Source organism: Halichoerus grypus, chromosome 3, assembly GCF_964656455.1.
Source record: "Halichoerus grypus chromosome 3, mHalGry1.hap1.1, whole genome shotgun sequence".
NCBI classification, from domain to species: Eukaryota; Metazoa; Chordata; class Mammalia; order Carnivora; family Phocidae; genus Halichoerus; species Halichoerus grypus.
Window position 1 is genome coordinate 194,943,355 of NC_135714.1, and position 14,499 is coordinate 194,957,853.

At 41.9% G+C, this 14,499-nt stretch overlaps 1 protein-coding gene across 16 annotated transcripts in view; it reads right to left on the reverse strand.

The window, feature by feature from the left end:
* The window catches only part of TENM3 (teneurin transmembrane protein 3), a 602,365-nt gene that overhangs the window by 480,107 nt on the left and 107,759 nt on the right, over positions 1–14,499 (reverse strand). The window contains exon 1 of one of the 16 annotated variants that reach the window (XM_078069850.1): positions 2,043–2,126. The exons of the other annotated variants lie outside the window; for them this stretch is intronic. The gene's annotated coding sequence lies outside the window, so the exon portion shown is untranslated. Of the gene's footprint in view, positions 1–2,042; positions 2,127–14,499 lie in introns of those variants that run through there. 16 annotated transcript variants of the gene reach the window in all.

Consider the following 14,499-nt stretch of genomic DNA (forward strand, 5'->3'; position numbering starts at 1 on the left):
AAAGAAGAAGAAGAATGTAGCAGGAGGGGAAGAATGAAGGGGGGGAAATCAGAGGGGGAGAAGAACCATGAGAGACGATGGACTCTGAAAAACAAACTGAGGGTTCTAGAGGGGAGGGGGGTGGGAGGATGGGTTAGCCTGGTGATGGGTATTGAGGAGGGCACGTTCTGCATGGAGCACTGGGTGTTATGCACGAACAATGAATCATGGAACACTATATCTAAAACTAATGATGTAATGTATGGGGATTAACATAACAATAAAAAAAAATTAAAAAAAAAAAGTGCAGGTCAAATAGATGTGCTTTATTTATATAATTTACTTTTTTTATAAGAATGGACCTGTGAAATTACAATACAATTAAAAGTAAACTTTTAAAAGAAAACCAAGGAAAAGATTTGCTGTTGCTATTTAATTCTTTAAAATGCAATAAATAAATCCTAAACCTATCAAAATAGGAAACCCACAGCTTACTCGATTATCCAAGTACTAGGCAGTATTTTCATTGTTATAAATTGCCAGTAGATTGACAAAGTGGAAGCAATTCTATTTTATTCTTTGTTTAAAATAATAGTTCATGAAATATATTACTGATGTAAGCATATGCCAGGAGATATCTGACTATGAATTTTTATCCAGTTTCTTTTATAGTTTTATGACAAAAATTTCAGGTCCCAGACAAAGAAAGGAACATTGGTGCTCCACACCTACTTTCACTTCCTGATGACAGATAAGTACTTTCAGTTGTTATATTTACATGTTATTAACACACTGAAACTACTCTCAAAAAAAAATAATGCAAACCTCAGGATAGAAGGATAATGAAAATTTTATCTTTGCTTCTTAACACAGCACAGAAGACAAAGAACATACTAATATAATGGAGAAGCCAGGGAACTCAGTATAAAAATATAAACCCTGACAACTCTCCTTGAAATAACCTACTAGTGAACTTGAAGATGTCTGTCCCTCCGAAACAGTTTAGGAATGGACGTGCCCATGGAAGCCGACTGCACTTTGAGACCTATTGACTTCTGACCCAAGTCTACCGGTATCTGAATTATAAAGCATTTTATAAGAGTTGCTGTAAAGCCATATTTTTCTTGTTGATTTCTGAAAAGCTGGCAATAATAAAAAAACTTGGTTGTTGGATAATAATTAACACACTCCTGATAAGTATTAAATTTTAAGACGACAATGTATTATTATAACATCTTAGAAATTCGGCACATCGGAGTTATAATTAAATGTGTTGGTTTCTGTTTCTGTGTAGGAAGATATTCAAGGTGAATGGAGAATCCAGTAGTATTGTTTTCTTTTCAGTGTTGGGCTATCTTCAATTTAATATTGGAAAGAGTTTATAATGGCTAAAATGTCTTATTTTTTTTTTATGTTCAATCTATGGGAATATCTTCAAATATATCTGTTATTAAAGTGACAATTACATAGACAAATGGTAAGAAAATGAATGCTACTATAGTATTCGATATTTCCCAATTGCAGGAAACCCTACCAAAACTGTCCCAGTTAATCATCAGAGATAGAGTGACCAGATGTGCCAGTTTGCCTGGGACGGTCCCTATTAAAGAAAAAAATGACGGTTTTATAACTTAAAGATCTAGAAGAGACTAGAAGTCAGTCTCCTACTCAATGAGTTTTTTACTTTATTAAAAAGGAACAGGAGGAGAATACGGGAGAAATTACCCAAGACAGATGAGTGGCTGACAATCACTCCTTTCTTCCAGAACCATCTTAGTTTAGACAGAGAAGAGGGACCTGGCCTACTGGTTGATACCCTCTGATCCCTGGGGCTCCCTGGAGGATTTCTTGGAGATGTCTTAAAGGCTGCTGAGCAAAGAGGCGAGCTCTTCACTCCCACTTAAGAAAGTCCCTCCACTCTTCTCTCTCTCTCTCTCTTTGTCCCTCCATTCTTCTCAGTTTTACACCAGGTTTCCAAAGATTCTGTGGCTAAAAGAGATCGAAGATCCCCCTTTTTAGACATGACCCCCAGAGAAGTCGAGTTACAAGTCTGTTCGACCCACCGGCTTCGTGGCCACAGCTGGAGGCAGCAAGAGGTGTCTGGACGGGGCTCATTTTTCCAAACCCTGCTGACTCGCAGCCTGATCTGGCTACCGAAATAAGGCTTCTGATGCACAACATGAAAGGGAGCAGAAAAGTTTATTTTTATGCAATGAGTCAGGTTCATACTTGGTAAGAATAGATTTTCCATAAAAATAGAAATTATTCCAAAATGGAAAAGAACTCCATTCTATGCAAGAGAAGCAGCCTCAGTGTTCTTGTCTGCTTTATTCAAGAATATAAAACCTTGGGGACCACAACTTCTGGGGGATACCATGGACAGACTAGAAGCAGTGTGCCTTCCCCCCAAGACTAAGCCCACAGAAATGCTGCATAAAATACAAATTTTACACTAAGTAAACTGTATATATGTGTGTAGATAGATAGATAGATAGATGATAGATAGATAGATAGATGGCTGTTCACCTACAGGCCGCTGCTCAGCACACACAGATCTGGATAACCTGCACGGGCGCGCTGGGTACCGGGGAAGCTGCATTTGCTCTCTGCACGAACCTAGGTGGTAAAAGGACCATCCCATCTCTGAGAAGGTGACTGGAAGAAATTTCTGCCCACAGGCCCGTGGTCTGGGTGCAGAGGTGCTCCACGTGACAGGCAGACAAAGAGTCTTCTAGAAAGAGAGGAACCTGAAATCTCTGCAATGTGCGTGTGTCAAGGCTATATTTTTACAGCCTTGTGAAGCCTGGACTAAGATATTAAATAAAAATGGATATGAAAGCCCGAGGGCCCAGCAGAGGCAAATGCAAAAGCATTCTGCAGGGACACTGAAGGCTGCCCAGAGCGTCTGGGGCTCCGGCTGAAGACGAGTCTCATAAAGCATGTGGGGAAAAGGACTGTTAGGATCAGCCACGATGAGCAGAGAGCACGTTCCAAGAAGCACAGAAAAATAAAAGCATCCAAAAGAGAATTTAAAAAAAAAAAGAACGCGAGGAAACAGGGACTGTAAATGGCTCATAAACATTACATACATCCCTATTTTCTGTTCTCATTTTCTTTTATATATTTAATAATGATGTAAACATGAGTGTCTGTCTTGATAGATGGCTAGCAGGTACTGAATTTCATTGCCCTTCTAGGGTATGAAGAGTACCCAGCCCCATTTTATCCTAAAGATGATACTAAAACTAATTCCAAGCAATCATATCATAAGCAGTAACTCTATTTATATACGCACATGTGCACGCAGACATCTACACACACCTCTATATGTACACTCAGTCATACTCAACAGAAATATTTTTAACGCCCAACCAGAAAAAAAAAAAGAAAGGAAACAAATATGTGACTCTGAGCAAAGCGCTAGAGCAAATAAGGAAACTGTAGATCATTAAAGACAAGGCAGTAATTTTAGTAACTGATGTGGGTTTTCTTAGCCTAGCTAAGCATCTTTAAATAAATGGCTGGTTTGCACAATGCAGCGTGGAGGCTTCCTTATTCTTCGGTCTTATATCAGATCTTGCCTAGGCCTCTGTGCCCCAACTGCTCTGCTCCCCTCCCCTCCTCTCTGCATTTGGCCCCTTGGGGTTTGTTCGTAGGCTCCCCTCTGTGGCACGTACTGACTGTGCTGTTCGTTTTAGCACAAAACACAGAGCACGCTGGGCATGACACAGGGGTTTGTCTGCAATCTCTTTTTATCCCCCAAACGTACACTAGCACCACGCCGCACACTGTTGGTGCTCCACCAATTTCCGTCTCTATTGATGACAAGCCAGCTCCACCGTACGAGCTTGCTGCATTCAATTAATCAAATCATGAAATGCCACGGAGGGATGGCGCTTACTGCAGCTTCTTCTTTTTGCACACGAGGGGCTTTCGGCACTGGGAGGGGTCAGACGATAATCCAGCCAGGGGCAGAGTTGGGTCCAGAACACCTGGCTCCCAGGCACGTCTCCTGTCCTTTACACAGCCCCCTTCACCATCGGAGTAACAAAAGCGACCATTTACTGGGGCTTCACGGTGGCCCAGGCACCCATCAGCCCCAAGAGATGGTGATTAATATAACCCCCATTTTACCAGTGAGGAAACAAAAACTCAGAGGGGCTACATTGCACAGGCCACCCAGCTGGTCTGAGTTTCTTACTGGTAGTTCCTTACTCCTCACTTCTGGTCTACGGAGGAAAAATGTAACTGGCAAAAGAGGAAGGAAGAGACAGGTCTGATGCCGGACGAAGGAGAACCACAGAGACAGGGGAAGGAGGCAGGGGGAGCCCCCCCAGGCCCCTGCATGTTCTCTCCCTAAGTAGTAAACATTATGTAAGTAATTTTGCACTACTGTTTAAATAGGGGTTTTTTTCTAGAAACTTCCTCAGGTGCCTGGAATTTAAAATTGCCTGCTGAGCAGCATCTATTGATAGAGCTGGACCACTTGGTAAAAGAAGGGAAAAACAGGGATGTTCCTGGCAAATAGAGCCTTCGGCAGTTGGACATGTTAGGGAACTGGGACTCTAGCCTCTTTTGTCACCCATTCATAAGGCAGCACCGTAGGGCTCCAATAACTCATCTGTCCCCAGGAGAGGTCTAGGCAAATGACTCCGTCAACAGGGTCTGCACGATTATGAGCGAAGAGTATAAAAATAAACAATGATAACAGCACTCCTTTTTCTAAACAGGAAGCTTATTATCCTGTCTACCTTTGAACAGCCCACAGCCCAAAAGGTAATGCATAATTTTGTTTTTTAACAGTTGTCATATTAAAGAGTGCTTGAAAATACCTGATTTCCCTGTAACAGATGGAAAAGGAAACAATAAAAAATTTTTTTGAAAAACAACAACCGCCCCCCCCGCCACCACCCCTCTACCTCCACGAACATACTTGCCTAACATAAGGTTTCTCTGAAATGAGATATGTTCACCCCAGGAAAATCTGTGGATTTGGTTAACATTGCTATCGAATCTTGCTCTGAATATTCAACCTAAATTAATCCTACCAAACTCAATCTTATTCTGACCGCATTGCAGATTTTTTAAATCTATTATTGCCTCATTCATGCTTTCTCTTTAGACATTCCCAAGTAATGGGACCTGACCTCATAGTAAAGCTATGTTTTAAAATTTCCATTATATTTTCAAGTCAGGACATTTTGTCCCAACATAGACCTAAGAGGCCACTGCCAAGTAGGTCTTTTATAAACGTTTCTTGCTCTTTCTATACTGTTCTTCATAATAATAATAATTGAAACTAACCCAGCTCTGTTTAACAAGGTGGTGCTGTCACCAACACAGAATTCAGTTCATTTCATTTTATTTAGGAGACTCTATGCATAGCAGAGAGGTATCGAAATTTGCCAAGTGCAAAGGTCCATACATACATACAGACTACACTAAATATGTCACTTTGAAAGGTAATAAGCACAAGATAAACAACGGAAAATCAGATAACCTAAGAAAATTTAGCTGACAATTTTCATTGAAACATTCTTTTCTCTAGGCAAGTAACAAAGCTAAATGCTGTACATTATTTAAAATAATTGGACAGCAGTGTTTAAAAATATGGCTATGATTAATTCCTTTGCAGTGGGAAAAATACCTTTGATGATTTTATTGAGAATTTGTTGTAATATTTACTGATTCTTGGCATTTAAACAAATGATCCACTGTGCATTTTTTTTTCACAGAGGGTAGCATTCTAGTCAAAGGACTGATGAAACCTTATGCTCTTTTCAACACACTAACACAAATGTTTATCTCAGAGAGCTAAGGGGCAAATACCCTGAAGAGTGTTCTACCCTTTGAAATCCTAAAACATGATGTCACATATGATTACCTGATAACTATTTAAGTTTACTTGAATTCTACTCTTTTCACTTGATGAAAGGTCAATGAGGGATGTCTGGTTTTGACCATAAAGGACAAAACACCCTCATGCCCTATGCCTAAGTGGGAAATGATGTGTCCACCTGGTGACGCTGGCCTTTCCATTCCAGGAAAACAACAAAGGCCATCTCTCTTAGGGTCTGTGGGCCAGCTGGTGCCTCTGCCTGGAAGGCCCCCTCCCTAAATCCTTGGATAGCTGGTGACTTCTTCTTATTCTGGCCTCAGTACATATTCACCTTCTCAAAGAGGCCTTGCTTGATCAGCCTGTTATTTTTTTGTAAGTTTTTTTTTTTAAGATTTTATTTTTGTCAGAGAGAGAGGTAGATACAAAGCACAAGCAGGGGGAGTGGCAGGCAGAGGGAGAAGCAGACTCCTCTCACTGAGCCAGGAGCCAATGTAGGACTCGATCCCAGGACCCTGGGATCATGACCTGAGCCTAAGGCAGATGCTTAACCGACTGAGCCACCCAGGCATCCCTTGATCAGCCAATTTAAGTAGCTTCCTTATTACTCCAACACCTAACACCTTTTTTTTAACTTATTTTTTAAGATTTATTTATTTATTTGAGAGAGAGAAAGCCTGAGCGGTGGGGGGCAGAGGGAGATGGAGGGAGTCTCAAGCAGACTTTCCACTGAGTGGGGAGCCCAATCTGGGTACTCCATCTCACGACCATGAGATCATGACCTGAGCTGAAACCAAGAGTCAGATGCTTAACCGACTGTGCCACCCAGGTGCCCCACGTAACAGCTTTTTAAAAATAGCTCTTAATAGACATTTCTCCAAAGAAGACATACAGATGGCCAAGAGACATATGAAAAGATGCTCAACCTTATTAACCATCAGGAAAATGCAAATCAAAACCACAATAAGATATCACCTCACGCCAGTCAGAACGGCTAAAATAAGAAAGACAAGAAATAATAAATGTTGGCAAGGATGTGGAGAAAAGGGAACTCTCATGCACGTTTGGAGGGAATGCAAACTGGTGCAGCCACTATGGGAAACAGTATGAAAATTCTTCAAAAAATTAGAAATAGAATTACCATATGATCCAGTAACTCCACATCTGGGTATTTACCTGAAGGAAATAAAAACACTAATTCGAAAAGATATAGACACCTCTGTTTATTGCAGCATTATTTACAATAGCCAAGATCTGGAAGCAGCTCAAGTGTCCATCGATTTATGAATGGATAAAGAAGATGTGGTACATATGCACGATAGAGTGTGACTCAGATATGAAAAAGAATGAGATCTTGCTATTCAGGACAACATGAATGGTCCTAGATGGTGTTATACTAAGTGAAATAAGTTAGAGAAAGATAGGTACCATATGATTTCACTTTTATGTGGAATAGAAAACAAAACAAATGAGCAAACAAAAACCGAAACAGACTCATAAATACAGAGAACGAACTGGTGGTTGCCACAGGGAAGGGGATGGGGAGAAATGGGCAAAATAGGTGAAAGGGATTGAGAGGTACAGACTTCTAGTTATAAAATAAATAAGTCACGGAATGTAATATACAGCATAGGGAATATAGTCAATGATATTGTAATAACTTTGTATGGTGACAGATGGTAACTATACTTATTATGGTGAGCATTTCATAATGTCTATAATTGTTGAATCACTATGTTGCACACTTCAAACCAATGCAATATTATATGGCAACTATACCTCAATTAAAAATAAAAACAAAAATAAAACGGCTCTTACTACCTTCTGAAATGATTTTGTTGTCTTATCTGTTTACTTCTTTACTACCCCAGCAAAATATACATGCCATGCGAATGAAGACCTTGTTTCCATTTTATTCCCAGGGCCTAGAACAGTGCTTGCCACGTGATAGATGTACAGTCAAAATCTGGGAATGAATGCATATGTCATTTGAAAAAGTCAAATAATATTTCCATAGATCTTGGGGTGCCGGGAAATTACAATATGGCAGGTGCTGGGAATGTGACATAATCTCTGCCCTTGAAGAGCTTCCAGCTGTCCAAGAGACGTCTAATGCATGCCCAGTATCATGACCTGCCACTAGCCCTCTTCAGTCTTTCCTGCTCAACAGGGAGAATGTCCAAGAATGGTCCTCCAACCAGGTTCGGGGCAGATGGCACAGAGCAGGGAACACTTCACTATTACACAAGACAACAGTGAAAACCAACCAACGAACAATCAATAAGGTAAAATAAAGTAGAAGAAATCAACGATCAAATCAATTAAAAAAAAAACTGAACACACAAATAAGGGACCACTGGACTTAAACTCTGAAGTAGTCCTTTAACCTGAGGCTATCCCGCATATTATGTGTATTTTAAAACTAATCATTTTCGGGGTGCTTGGGTGGCTCAGTCGGTTAAGCATTCCACTCTTGCTTTCAACTCAGGTCATCATCTCAGGGTTTTGGGATCGAGCCCCGCGTCCGGCTCCGCACTCAGCGCGGAGTCTCTTGTCTTGATTCTCTCTCTCTCCTTCTGCCCCTCCCCCCACTCAATCTCTCTCTCTCTCCTAAAATAAAATAAATAAATCTTAAAAAAAAAACCCTAATCATTATCTTGCAAGTTTCAGAACCCAAGTACAATGTCAAAAAATTCTGCTTTTCATTCCACAGAATTTCTATGTATCAAAGCTTACTTACATGTCAGAAACAGAGGTTGCATGCACAGGATGCTGCCATTAAGCAAGCCTGCTTTAGGTGGTGACCTAGGAGGTAGCAGAGGGGGAACAGCCTCACCCTCCTAACTTCCCTCTTTCTCTCTCAAAACAGGGCCTCTGGTCTACTCTGCTTCTGCGTAATCATCCCTGAAGGTGGCGAATCTGTCAAGATCATGTTCTTGGTTGCTATGTCAAGGAGTATGTCCCTTCTTAGATTGTAGGGATCAGTATATACAAAGATGTCTGTGCTCAGGATTGGCTCCTTTCTCCTTTCTGAGGAGATGCTGTTTGTCCTTGGCTTTCGTTTCTTTCTTTATGACACTAAACAGAAATAAGAAGATTATAATTTAAAACCAAAGCTAGCTTGTAGGAATCACCACCAACTCAAAACACTGTTTTAGTTCAGCTTTTCCAGAAGCTCCTTCGAGTGCTGACATTATCATGCTAGCATTCCCCACGTCTTTACCTCTAGATTGCTCTCCTCTGTAATTCTGGCCTCTAGCAAGACTGCCCCCTATAGGCTTCTTTCGCATTGTTATTGACTCTTGCTCAAAGACGTCCGTCTTTGCAGGAAAGAAGACCCGTATGCATGCCCAAGAAGATGCTCTTCTCAGTTAAAGCATTAACAGCAGGAACATCCTTCTTAGAGAGATAACTATTTTTATGCTTTAATCTTTAGACTACAAAGCTCCTTAATTAAATTTAAACCAAAATATTTTTGTAAAGCTCAAATTCCGAATTGGCATTCCTTCACATTTCTCAATTTGCACAGTCCCTTTGTCCGTGGAAAACAGGGTATTCACTGTTTGAAATTGCCTGGTGTTGAATGTGGCCTCCTCCTCAAGTCTGAATAGGGTAAGCCAAACTCTTGGAGGGCTTTTGTCCCCAGTTTTCTTTAATTGTTTTGCACCTGCCTACTACCAGAATGTACACATCTTCTCCCCCTCACAATCAACATGTACTACTGAAACGTGGTACAATCAATACCGCCTTCCCGGAAGATGTTTAAGAGAATAAAGATATCGAGTTTAAAGGAAACAAAGCAGGGACTTGTACCCATATCATGTTATTGATTCACTCACAGGAGTAAAGAATAGTGTGCTCTGGTCAGACTTCTTGGGGCTACCCGCCCTGCCTGAATTATCTAGCTTTCAAAAATCTGCCAGGTAGGGCTTCCCATGGGAAATGCCGCGAACCCTGGAGCCAAACCATGTGGGTAAACCACCCCCCCCACCCCGAGGCTATCCCATTTATTAGCAGCGATATCACAGGCAAAAGCCTGCACCTTCTCAGCCACACCTTCTTCAGCTGCGTGAGAAAATAATGATCACACTTGGCTCTCTCAGGGATGCTACGGGGCCAAGCCAGAGAGCACAGTGCCTGGCACGTGGTCTCAGCGCAGCAAGTGTTAGTCATTCTGTTATTATGTCTGGAAGATTATTCTGGTTTCCTCAGAGGATACTGTGCCCTACATTCTTCCCCATCCCCATCCTGGTTAAAGTCACCTTGATCCCCCACCCGATCATGACCCTCCTCAACCCTCCAACTCACAGTGAATCACCTTTTAGGCACTGAAATCAGATCGGGTCACTCCCCAGTGTGAGACCCTCCCAGGCCCTACAGGGGCCGGCTGTGGCCTCGACCTCTGTTCCTGCTCCGCTCCCTTCGCTCCCGCACTGCGCTCGTCTCCAAGTCAGGAATGATCTTGGTATGGATGGCTTCTCAGTCTTCACCACAGAGGCAGGCACAAAGCTGATGTTCTGACCCCGCATTGGAAGGGCCTCGCCCTCGCGCTCTCTCTCTCATAGCGCTCTGTTTATCTCGCTCACATCGCATCACATCAGATCGCATCACATCACATCACATCACGAGCTGAAATCATTCCATCACGTGTGTTCTTGCATACTGAGTCTTCCCCGACCTGGACTATAAACTCTATCAGGGCAGGTGCCACGTCTGTCCTGTTAACGGTCAGAGCCCCCAGGAGCTCAATCAATACTCACCGGATAAATGCCTATTTGCGTTTACCGTTACAAACTGTAACCATTAAAGGGGTTATAACGTCCTGTCTTTCAAGACTACCCACAGAGCGTGAACGGCTTGCCTGAACAGGACAATACTGTCTGAGACTGGCAAGAGTTTTGAGTGTTTACGTATTTGTTATATTCTCTTTCTGCCTTCGCTCTCGGAGGGCCAGCTTTGGCTTTCTGCGTACTGGCCTCTAGCAGATTTGCCCTTGTCTCATTTTCTTTGCTTCTTTACCTGGTGAGCCTGGTGCGAGTCTCTGATCACTATGTCCGAGTGTGTGGTAAGTCAGCTCTGCAGAGTTTTTCAATGAGCAACGTGTATTGGCCATGCGTTATTGGTTTACAGAATAGGGGGGAATGTTTTCAGACTCCTGGGCCATTTCTTCTGTTCATTTCCGGATTCTTGACATTAATGTCCTACAGATAAATGAGTTGTTATTATGGGAAAGAACGTGAATTAAATATCTTAGTCTATCCAATCTTTGCAAAAATAAGTCTATTCAATAAAGAACAAGCCTACACCTTGACAGGATAGATGTGGAAATGGGTAGACCCACATTTTGGCTACGTTCATCATACAAGAATTCATCCTATATTTTTATATCTTTGTTGAGGGGACTTTCTGAAAACAAGCGACATCTAATCAGCTTACACTGGTCTAGTGGTCACAGAGACTCATCGAAGGCAGAGCTGTATTCCATGCTCACACACCCTTAGTGAATTTACCTGGTAAATCCCCAATGCATCTGTTCCGACAGGAAAAAAAAAATTAAAAATAAAAAAAGTCATCTCAGAGCTGAGATTAGACTTTTAGACCCTCCTGAGCGATAATCCTTACTCCCGACACTGACTTTCTTTGTGGGTTTGGCAAATCAGTTTTTTTTTTTTTTTTTCCCCTCTGTAAAACAGGGATAATAATGCTTTAGTCAAATGGATGCTGTGAGAATTAATTACTGTTACTATTTATTGGAAATGGGAAGTCAAACACTGCTACTGCTTATGGGATTGAGGTCCAAAGACCCAGCATCACACACAGCAAAGACATCAAAATCCCTCCCGTTTCCCTCTCTCCCAGTGCCCTCCTTCTTAACGCAGGTGAAAAGGAGGCAGCATGGTTTTCAAGGACACGTCCCCTTCTTCTGTGACAGGAATTGAAATGCACCACTTGATCCACCTGTGCATGATGTGCCGTGCCTCCCCCCATGCACAACGGAAGGACACAACAGCCTTCTTTTACAAGAACTGCAAGGGGGCAAAAGGAGAGCTTTTGTTTCTGGAGCAAGTCTTCTGACCCTGAACCAAGGTCTTTGCAAATCAATGGATGCCCTCAAGACTAAATTTTAAGGAAAGGTCTTTTCCACAGCACTTAGGAAGGGGGTGGTCAGACTTTGAACTGTCAAGAAAGAAGAACGAGTCTTGCTGTAAGGTGACAACTAACTGGTTATAAAGATTGAGCCCGTTTTAAGGAAACACGATCGGGTATAGCAAACACTAGGAGCCCAAGAGAAGCTGGTTGTCTTAGCAGGAGGAATTTCTACATCCTGAACTGCAGTTTTAAAATGGCCAGAGATAAGAGAATATAGGCCCTGTAGGAATTAAGGAAGGTAGAAGCTTGATTTCTTCCCCCAAAGCAAAATAAAGCAGTAGAATGAAAAACACTACCTACGGTCCATGTTTGTGTTGAGCTCTTTTTTTTTTTTTTTTTTTTAACAGAGATGTCAATCAAGTCAGGATCCACTACTTAGGTCCCATGTAGGGACAATACCATTTTCAGAGAGGTTTCATAGTAGTGCTATAGAGATTGCAATGTTGAAGTGGCCTCTAAGAATAGGAAGCATTAAGAATATTCTGACTACAGAGTCTGTCTTTAGAGGGTTCAGATCATAAGTAGAACTGAATTGAACCCACAGACTCTACATGAGCATTTCCTGAAAGTGAGGATCTTGAGTGTGAGGTTTGGGCTTCTGCATATGTCCTTCTATCCTAGTTCCCCAAGTTATTTGTTTATTCATTCATTCGTTCATGTAAACTTTTGAGGATTATTTGAAAGTGCTTTTCCTTAGCGAAAGCGTAGAGATTAGATACTCTTTGAGATTTCCTTCAGTTTCATTTTTTTTAAAAGATTTTATTTATTTATTTGTCAGAAAGAGAGAGAGCGCACAAGCTGGGGGAGCAGCAGGCAGAGGGAGAAGCAGGCTCCCTGCTGAGCAAGGAGCCCGATTCGGGGCTCCATCCCAGGGCCCTGGGATCATGACCTGAGCAAAAGACAGACGCTTAACCGACTGAGCCACCCAGGCACCCCTCAATTTCATTTTGCAAGGCCCAGTCTCCCACTTTTAAACCTCAGATGGGTAAGAAGAGAAAGGCAAATGGGAGACCACAGTGGAGGTCGTCTGTCCGACTTTATATTCATAAGGGGGAGAGGGTTGCATGAGGAGGGTCTAGTTCCCTGGCACCTCTGCCTCTCTCCCCTCAGTGAACCTCTACTTCACCCCCTGTCCTATCCCTTCAATCCACTCAAGAGCATTTGGAGAGTCACTACCAAGCACCATACTTCCATTTTCCCTTTGTCAACTGTCTCCATACCTTCACATGCCTACTTTGTGAAAATGAATCATTTTCCTTTAACTTCTCCCTCCTATCTATGATTTTCTTTGCTTGCCCTGCAGGTGCCTGAACCCTCTTGGGGACTGAGTGGTCGTGGCTGTGACATGACTTGCCCCCAGCATTCCGATTCTTTACTCACAGAGAGATGGCTGCAGATCAATGCAGATACTACCATATATTCACACACATGAAAGTAATGATGGTCTCTCAAACCTGTCAAAAAATTAGCATTACCAAACTCTGTCCATTTCAAGATCTCTGTTTTAATATTCTGAGTTCTTTGAATTAAAAACAAAATAAAAGATAATAAAGTTTGAATATATTCACCATCTCTGTAGAGTAAGCAAATAGCTTTTGACATTTTAATAAAATTGCCTAATTAAACCCTTTAAATTTCATTTAGTTGTGTCATTTAGTTATTACAAATGCCATGTAGTCATGAGATTATCAGGTATGGCACTTAATTGCTGTAAAAAAATGTAGTTCTTCATTATTTATCTTCACATGTATCAATCACCTGGAAGCAGACTGTTCATGCCTACCCCCTTTTCTTTTCTTACAAAAGATGCATTGATTGCAGAATAATACGTGGTTGCGCTTGTGATCTTGGCAATTTTTATTCAGAAAAGTGATTAGAACAACTTGGGGGCCCTCGAAATCAATTATGGGAGTTCTCAAAGGAGCCTCTTCTCTGGCCTCGGCGGAGGGCTGGCTACAATGACCCACCATGATCGGGAAGCCTATGTGAGGTTGAGTGAGGATGTGTAATGTGTGATGAGACACATCAGAGGCCACTCCCGTGCTTAAACCAACATATGGGCACATGCGAATTGGATGAGTGGGGGTGCTGCTCAAGCGGTCTTGTGGGGGGGGAGGACTGCCCCCAATTTGGGCAAGACTGCTTTTAAAAGGAGCCTTCTTCAGAACAAGTTTTTGCACATATTCCCCAAAGCTGATACTACATTCTCTTACTTTTTCCTCTTCTCTCTGATGAAAACCGTCATTCTTTTAAAGTAGATTTGTTATTTGAGAAACCGAAAAGTTCAGAGTTAAGTCACACGAAGTAATTCTGTAACTGATTCAACACCAAGGTACAAACACTGGGTAATCACATTCATCAGACGGAGCTCCTCTGGGTCACCTAATCAGGTGGTGATGGAGAAGACTGTCACCACCACAATGCTAGAACGTAACTCCCCAGCGGTGATGATTCTCTGAAGGGCTACGTTCATTTTCTGCTGAAATTCTGGAAGATTTTGTTTAAAAAATATGCAGATGTTTAGAATTACAACT